Here is a 9,295-nt window from a genome sequence, read left to right as displayed (position 1 = left end):
GATTAGCTGCGTTAACTTGCATACGATGAACACAAATTAAGTTCAGCAAAACAATTAGATAGAAATCATTTTATTAAAGAAAACTCGATTCAAAACTTTGCCTTTGGCATTCATCAAAATACAAAGGAGTCACCTCCTGATCTACTCAGTCACCCCTCATTCCTCCCTCGTCTCCTCCTTCGGACGCTCCATCTTCAGCTGGAGTTGATAGCTCTGTTGGAACAAACTCTCTTTTTATTTGCCAAGTAATCTGTGGGATCGAATCCCCCTCCACCGTCTACCAGCGATCCTTAATCCAGAACCATGATGACTTTAATTCTTTATTGAGCTAGGAGTGTCCCAGATGAAGAAGAAATGCGAACCCCAGGGGTTAATGCAGTACCACCCCTTATTATCCTCCCCCATTAAAAATTCGAGGCTGAAAAAGGGTTTGAAAAATGTGAGGGGGCATATCCTCGCCAAGAATGACCTCCATCCAAAGAAGAAAGGCTGCTGTCATTTGGGTCCATGCATTCGGTACCAACTGGGTTGGGGCCAGGTTATAATGCCTAAGCAAGTACCTAAAAAAGGATGCAGAGGTAGTTTCATCTCTCCACCAAGAATGGCTTCACTCACTGCAACATACCCCTCCTTAGGTTAACACACTCTCTTATCAGGGGTCAGCACAAACATCTCTACAGTATCAAGGATTCGGTACCTCTCTCTAAATGTATCTAACTCACTCTCTTTCACACAAGAGGGCCATAACGAAGCCCCCCACCTTATATGATAATCTATGGGACCCTCCTGCATCATCCACACACTATGGGGACCCCTCATTGCCTCCATAATTCGATCCGTTGGGATGGGTGAGGGGAAATTGGGCTCAGTGTATATATGGGCCATATCTGTTGACTTACAAAACCTCTCAGAACCCTTTTCCTTAGAATAAGAAGCCATTGCTACAACTAACTTCGAAATTAAGGACTGAATTGGTCTTACTTACAAATTCTCGGGTCGATGGACGCACGTGAAAATGGGTAAAGATCGCAGAAATCAAAAGCACAATATACAGGTTTAAAATCTTGCATAGTGAAAAAAGAGAATCAACAACTTAATAGCCCAGGCCTTTTATAGACAGGAAGACAACGACTCCACCATTGGATTAACATGCAAAACAATCATAGCCATACATCTATACTAGAATCTGTACCATTAAAATGAAAAGGCGCTCAAATGTGTTTTGAATCAGCGGTCGCAATGAACGTGTGCATCCCACACGTTCTAATGTCACGCCCAAACACTAAATAATTGTACCCTCATCATCATTGCATAGTTAATGCTTTCACAACATGAAGACTGCCTACCGTTAAAACAATAATCATGCCACATCTTGGGAACTAACATCGTTGTCAAATCATAATGATGCAACAAAACTACTCTTGGACGCCTTGTAACGACTCCCACTAGGCACATAAGGCTCGCCTCTTCCAAAAGGGTCGCCACTGTTCAAGGCATTGCTTCTTCCTTCAAGTCTCATCATAGTGTTCATTAAGTATGACAGGCTCACCTCGACAAAGGCATCGTCTCTTCCTTCAAGTCCTATCATGACTTCTACTGAGTATAACAGGCTTGCCTTGACAAAGGCATCACCTTTTCCTTCAAGTCCTATCACGACTTCTACTGAGTATAACAGACTCGCCTCGATGAAGGCACCACCTCTTCCTTTCAAGTCTTATCATGACTTCCGCTAAGTATAATAGGCTCGTCTCGACGAAGGCATCGCTCTTCCTTGAAGTCCTATCATGACATCCGCTAAGTATAACAAGCTCGTCTCGATGAAGGCATCGCCTCTTCCTTTCAAGTCCTATCATGACTTTCTTTAAGTATAATAGGCTCACCTCAATGAAGGCATCGCCAATCCACTGTTTACATTACAAAGAGCATTTACAAGTAGTTCAAAAATACTATACAATATAACTATATCACACACAGAGGTCTCTGGACCTCTTCCTTTCGAAATACATCCTCCGTACAGCAATCCTCATAGCTCTGGGTTCTTCAGGACCATGTTGAAACTCAAAATTGTAACTGCAATATACTTTGCCTGGTTAAGATCCAGCAAAAAGATGGCTTAGCTACTCAGGGGAGACCGGCATTGTGAATTCATATAGTGCCACTGAAGGCATTTTTAGGTGAGATCGTACACTATTGCAACATAATTTGTCGAACCAGTACTCAACCCTAAGCACCGCGTGTTTCTCTTGGGGCTTTCAAAGAAGATTGTGGTAAAACCACATTTCGATTTTTGTAGATCTAAGAAACCTGCGTAATGTAATTAAGGATTTTCTGACTTATATACTCCATAGCATATTTCGAAACCAAGCAACTCCTTACACCAACTTCCACCAGAATCCACTTACTATAAAAGCCTTCATTAAGCATACCATGCGAACAAAGTTATACAACTTATGTCAATGACTGAACATCCAAGCAAACAAGCCTTTTTAAAGACAACCATACGCATTTTAGTCGTTGGATTTCAAGATCTTAACCATTCATATTGCGGTCTCATCAGCACCATTGGTCGTATCTAAGCTTCAAACTCTACAGCCCAGATCACAACACGCGTCCTGTGGTATATATTGAGAATAAGACACCCTTCTTTGGGAAGACCAAGCGACAACATAGCAATCAGTAGCAATAAATACCAATAATGTTCAAATTACCCAAGCAGGCTCGCCTCTCCCCATGGCATCGTTTCTTCCCTTCCAAGCCTCATTGTGGCTTCCACCCAGTACAAGAAGCTCGCCTCTACTCAAGGCATCGCCTCATCCTTTAAAGTCCCATCACATCCTTCCTAAATAAATGCTTTCTCCCGCTTTTGCAAGTCCACGCATTATATAAATATCCATACATGGACTTCAGGGACTGAATGTTATACCGCGTTCCTTTTTCGTCTTTCTTTCTCCTACACTCCAAGTCCACGCGTTATATAAATATCCATACATGGACTTCAAGGACTGAATATTATACCGCATTCTTTTTCATCTTTCTTTCTCCCACTCTCCAAGTCCACACATTATATAAATATCCTACATGGCCTTCGGAGACTAATGTTATATGTCCTCTAGTAGAGGCCATACTTGGGCCCTATTGTGTCGATGTGGACGATCTGAGTCCACGTAGATCCAATCCATGTACACGATCCACTGGCTCAACTAGTGTGCAACCGAACTCATGAGTAGCCGAACCCATGTGTAACCAAACTCGTGTGTAGTCGAATCAATGTATGGTCGAACACCCTCTGAGTCAGATCTATTGATGTGATTGACATGAAATCCCCTGCTATAGCCACCATAGCCAACCTACTTGGTCAAGTCAACCGCTACAAACTATAACTCATGGAATGGAAGACGACATTAGTATTAATACACTGTAACTGATTGGTTGATTCCCATGACAGAAAAATGAGTCTAAGAAAGAAGGGCCACGTGTCCTCTCATCCGATGGTCCACATTCACCATCTCATACTATAAAAGCTCACACCCAGTGTCATTCAGAGGTAATGCAAGTTTAGACTTTGATACTGTATAACTTTGCTCTATATTCACTATTTTTCCTAAAACCTACCCCCTTTGTTTTATACTGGGGCTTATGTTAAAAGCCCTCCCATACTTAATACACTTCTTCCCCAACTGACTTGACCGTCTGAGTACGCACGGCTAGCTCCACCCTGACTGGAGAAGACCACGTGTGTCTAACGATTTATCTTAGTGTGCAAGTGTATGGCTTGTTTAGACGTGAGAGGTTTCGGGATCTGTTAGCCATCTGAAGGTACATTTTTTGAGGTCAACAGTATATATAACAATTCTTGAGTTTGAAGCCATTAGGATACAATTTCAATGGCTTCATTTGTCGAAAGTGTCTAGGCAACACCTTGTTTTAATTTGTATTTGAACAATAAACGTCATTCTAGATCTCATATTCAGTGCTTATCTAGTGAGGATTCGATTGCTGCATCATTGTTAATGGAGTATCATCTTCTAGCTTGAAAGAAAATGAGGAGATTGGTAGGCTTTCAATTGAGTTGGGGCATGGTTAATTTTGGATAATGAATAGTGTAGTTACTTCAAGAGAGGTGACACACTTGCTCTTAAAACTGACTCAATCTTAGATATTGAAATTATAAATTTTTTAGATCATAATTCGATTAAGAAATTAGTAAGTGATATTCTAAACTTAAAATGAAGGAAAATGGTGTAATTTATGACAAGTTGAAATAGTATGATTTGTGCCATGGAAAAATTAATGGCTGTGATCGATTAATTGTAAATTGATAAATGTGACCTTGAATGTCTTAACATTTGTAATGAAAAATAGTGTGATCATATATGTCTTAAACGTGATTGTATATGATAAAGACTGTTATAACGCTGGGTGTTTGTGATCAGGTATGCGTAATCTGTTACTATTTGTGACCAAATATGTGTAAGCTATTATTAATTGTGACCATGTCCATCTTTAATGTGATTATCTGTGACCAGATTTATCTTAACTTTAATTATTCGAGACTAGATATTTTTTAATTGTGACTGTCAGCGACCAAAATTTTTCTTAAATATAACTGTCTACGACCTGACATGTCTTAGTTTTGACTATATGTGACCAACACCCTCATAATTGTGACTGTATGTTACTATGTGTGTGTTAACGGTGTTTTGTGATCTAATGTGTGAACATTAATTTTTCTATTAACTATAACTACTTGTGACCTTTTTCGTGTTAATTGTGAGACTCTATGACCAAGTTTGTATTATTATTTCACATTCACATATCATAACTTTTATAGAATTCGTCGTTTGACTTGATCTCATCATAGTGTCTTATATGAGGATAGTCATACTTTGATAATGTTAGATATTGCTCTGTTATGGGCCGTTAATACGACATCTTCAGGTATGTCAAGAATCATGTGAAAGTTGTGAATGATCAATAGAGAATTTATCACTCTTAGATAGTAAGAGATTATGATCTGCATTTCATCATGTTAAGTCGATAATGAAATCTTAGCCAAGTGTGAATATAAGTTGAAAAGGAATTCTCGATTTATATTGACTTAATAGTGAAATGAAAGTTGTGATCAATAATTTAGACTGACACATATGCATATCTCGTAATTGATCGGATCATATTGATTAAATGATTATAGTTTCAAAGTAAACGAACAAATTTAATTTTATCATACCACGTGACATTTCCTGTCACATGTATTGCCCTGATACATTGTTAGATATCAATTTGGAACGATAGATGTGAATTAGTGATAAATTAAAGGGGTGTTTTAATTTATTTATTTTGATTAGATCAAACTAGTAATTCGCATCGTGATTGGGAACGTAATGGGGCACATACTAAAGGAGAACTAGAAGAATGAAATTCACCAATTAATTAATTAACAAGTGTTGGATAATTAACTGATTTGGTTGCTTATTAATAGACCCAAATTAATTTATTAATTCATGGAACATATTTAATTAATTAGATAAATTAAATATTGGACCAGATTAAGGTTAAGAGACGGATCAAGCCCATATGGGCTTATATAAATAATCTATGATTACGCCCAAAGTATAACGCGGTGATTGTAGTACAGCTTTGGGATGTCGTATCCACAGGGAGATGGAAATTTTCTCAAAAAATCAAACAAATTAGGGTTTTCGTAATTTTATGTGGGAATGATTTGTCACTTGGAATAAAAATTAATTATCAATATGCGACATAAGTGAAGCATCGGAATTCCCCCAATGGATTGGATCAATCGACATCAATAATTCATGTATTTTTTCTCAATTAGAGATTTTCTTCCCAACTCTCTAATCGGAAGATTTAACAATAAAGTCCAATTTAATTTCAATTATATTGCTAGAATCTAGATTTTCTATAACACATTCGCACATTTTTTTATTAGAACAAGATCAAAGATCGACCATATACATCAAGCATAAGGTAGTAATCAATTCGCCAATAAAGTAATATTAAGATTAAAATTCAACAAATATTTCAATCATTCGATAGAAGGAACATGGCTAGATCTATGAAGGATTTGATAAAAGTTAAAATAATCTCAAAAATAAATAATTCAAATTGTAACTCAACAAGTATTTCGAATATTCGATAGAGAAAGCATGACTGACTGTATGGAAATTCTAATAATTGTTAAACTAATGTCAAAAACATATTCAAGATATGGAAATTCGATTCTAAAATTGTTTAATAATGAAAAACTCAATTTATGAATTAAAGATGTCGAAATCACTAAAACCGATTGGGATCCTTCGTTGCTTCACCAAGTTCCTTAGTTTTTCATGGAGTTTCTTGAGCAAAAAGATGAAAGAAATAGGTTTGGGGGCGTCTCCCTTCGTTCTGGGTGGTTTTGGGCATTTATATCCCGTGAAAATTAGGTTACCATAAGAGATTCAATCATATAAGGAAACTGAGATTCGGCCCCCCCAAAAACACTATGCGACCGCATGGTTATTGTCATTGTGGTCGCATGGTTATGCACTTTCAGCCTCTTCAATTCTCGGTATAGGTGTGTTCGACCGCATAGTAGAAAGGCATGCGACCGCATGGTTCCGCCAGACAGCTTTCAGTGTTTTAATTATAAGTTTCTTTCCCAATGTCCAATTGAGGCGATTCAAGTTGCATTGGATAGCCAACTCAAAGGGCCACAATTTTTATTCAGAAGTAATCTCCCAATTCGATCATGTTCCATGTCAAAAATGGGTCCCAACATGAGACTAAAAACTGGTGTGTTAGTTTTCAATTGGAAATTGATGTATTGATCAAACTTTGACGTTATTTCATCCCTTTGACTTCTTTCCTCATCCACTTGACCTCTAACACTTTCGAATCTTCATCATAATCTTAGACACAAGTTTGGATCATTTGCACTTTAGTCCCCGAACTTTCGTTCTCTTCTACTTTGGTCATTTTTCATTTGTTTCTTCCGAATTTCATCTTTTTCACCAAAATGCAACCTAAACCAAAATATAAGAGTAATGAGTGCATTTTGACATAATATAATCACATGAATGCAATAGTTAAGAGGGGAAAATATGGTATTTTACACTCTTATCACACCTCCCAACTTGCTTATTGCTAGTCCCCAGCAATTTAATGCAAAGTAAAGTAAATGAGTGACTGGTCTATGTTACAAGTGAAATTGTTAAGTTCTAATTCAACAGTAGTTCATTCTCTTTTCAAACTCAACACCACCAGAAATTAACAATGTTATGATCATCAAGATATCAAAAACACTTGCTAAATGTGTAAGTGTGTGTCAAGTCATAGCCATCTTACCGCCAACCCTAACACATGCAATATCGAGTGTATCTCTAGCTAAAGGTCCAACCCCATAATTCACGAATATTAAAGTGTTTAGTGCGGGATTTCTTTCTATGGAGCTGGGAAAGATACACACTCAGAGCATGGAGGCTTTAATAATTAGCAACAAGCAGACATTGATCACATGATAGGCATACTTTCAAATGAGAATTCATCAACTTCTTACCACAAACCGACTTGAGATCAAAACAGTCAATGCAAAGGGTGTGAAAGGGGTTAAGCTGGGTTATATGAAAAGTAGGGTGAAAAGAATTTAGGGACTTCCAAGTATCTAGTTAGGCATCTCAACAAGTAATTCAACATAGCAATCATTTACATCAACGCATTCCTTAACCTTTCAATTCCCAACAATAATCCACTCTCTTTTTTTATTTCATTTTTTTTCTTTCTTTTTTCCTTTTCTCACTTTTTTTTTTTTGCATCACCCGAGCACTTATCATCTCTGATCACTTTCCTCTTTACTTTTCTTCTCAAATGGACATTTAACACCTACTATACACTTGGAAGCATAAAGGTGGAAAAATGACTATTTATAGACTTTAATCCAGTGTAAGGAGGTATGGATAATTTAGGCACATGAAAAGAAATGGTTATGTATGTGTATTGGCTCAAAGTGGCTACTAGGGGATTATAATTATGGAAAAGAACTAGTCTGAAGGCTCAAATTCAATCCTAAATTGACTGTTATCATTTCTCAAGTACAAACCACCGTCTTACCACATACCGTGTAATGTCATTCTTAGAAGAAGTTTCCAATTCACACAATCAATGAACACTTATTACATTTTTACTATGTGATAACACTCAATCCTCATCAATTTTCTCTAAAGAAGGCTCTAGCAGGAGATTCCTCTAGCTACATGTGTTAAATCACTATCTTACCACAAGGCTTGTGTGCACAAAATGAAATATAGCAAGTGTCCTGATATCCAGATTCTCGTAAACACAACCAACTCTCTTTGAACAAGGTAGGCCAATAAAAACCACATTGTAGAATTTTTGCAGCAGTCTTTTTTATAGAGAAGTGGCCACCACATGCTTAAGTATGACAGAAACTAAGTATGCTAGGTATTTTTTCATTGGGGACACAACGTCTTAAGATCACTCAAGCACATAGGCATAGACATGCAGCAACTCAGAAGTCCATGCAAAAATGTAAACTTTTTCACAATTCCATGATCACACAATTTATCATGCAATGCAATTCACAAACAAAATGTATCCTCCCCCCAACTAAAAGTTACATTGTCCTCAATGCATAAACATGTCTCCAAAAATAAAGAAGGGGAAAGGTATCACCTGAGTACTGCAGTGAATTAACTTAAGTTCGAAGGATGAGAAGCCTAAAAGAACTCAATGGATGGATAATGCAAGGAGTAAAAAATAAACCAAAAAAATGAATGCAAATCATACTAAAAAGAAAAATCTAAAACTAATATACAGAAAAATAAAGTGAATGATGAACCTGAGTGAAGCTAAGGGTGGTAAACAGGGTCTGCAAGGGGAATTTCTTCCACTGCAGGCACCGATTGCCCAAAAGCTATTTTGAGACGCTGTCCATTCACTTTGAACACTCTACCATCATTAGGATCCTCAATTTCAACCGCTCCATTTTCAAAGACTCGTAATACCACAAAGGGACCAATCCACCTAGAACGAAGTTTTCCAAGATGCTTGTGGAGTCTAGAATCATACAGGTATACTTTTTGATTTGGTTCAAAAGTTTTTCTCAAAATGTTTTTATCATGAAAAGCTTTCATTTTTTCCTTGTAGATTCTGGAACTCTCATAGGCCTCATTTCTCAACTCCTCTAACTCAGCCAACTAAAATTTCCTAAGCTTACCTCCCTCCTCTAGGTCGAAATTAAAATGTTTAATAGCCCAATATGCTCGGTGTTCAAGCTCCA

At 37.3% G+C, this 9,295-nt stretch overlaps 1 pseudogene; it reads right to left on the bottom strand.

Annotated features, from left to right (window-relative positions):
- Positions 1–8,785: 8,785 nt before the first annotated feature.
- Positions 8,786–9,295, bottom strand: part of LOC111392798 — a 4,414-nt pseudogene continuing 3,904 nt past the window's right edge.

The sequence above is a fragment of the Olea europaea genome, unplaced genomic scaffold (assembly GCF_002742605.1).
Source record: "Olea europaea var. sylvestris unplaced genomic scaffold, O_europaea_v1 scaffold980, whole genome shotgun sequence".
NCBI lineage: Eukaryota > Viridiplantae > Streptophyta > Magnoliopsida > Lamiales > Oleaceae > Olea > Olea europaea.
This window is presented reverse-complemented; position numbering and strand designations above follow the sequence as displayed.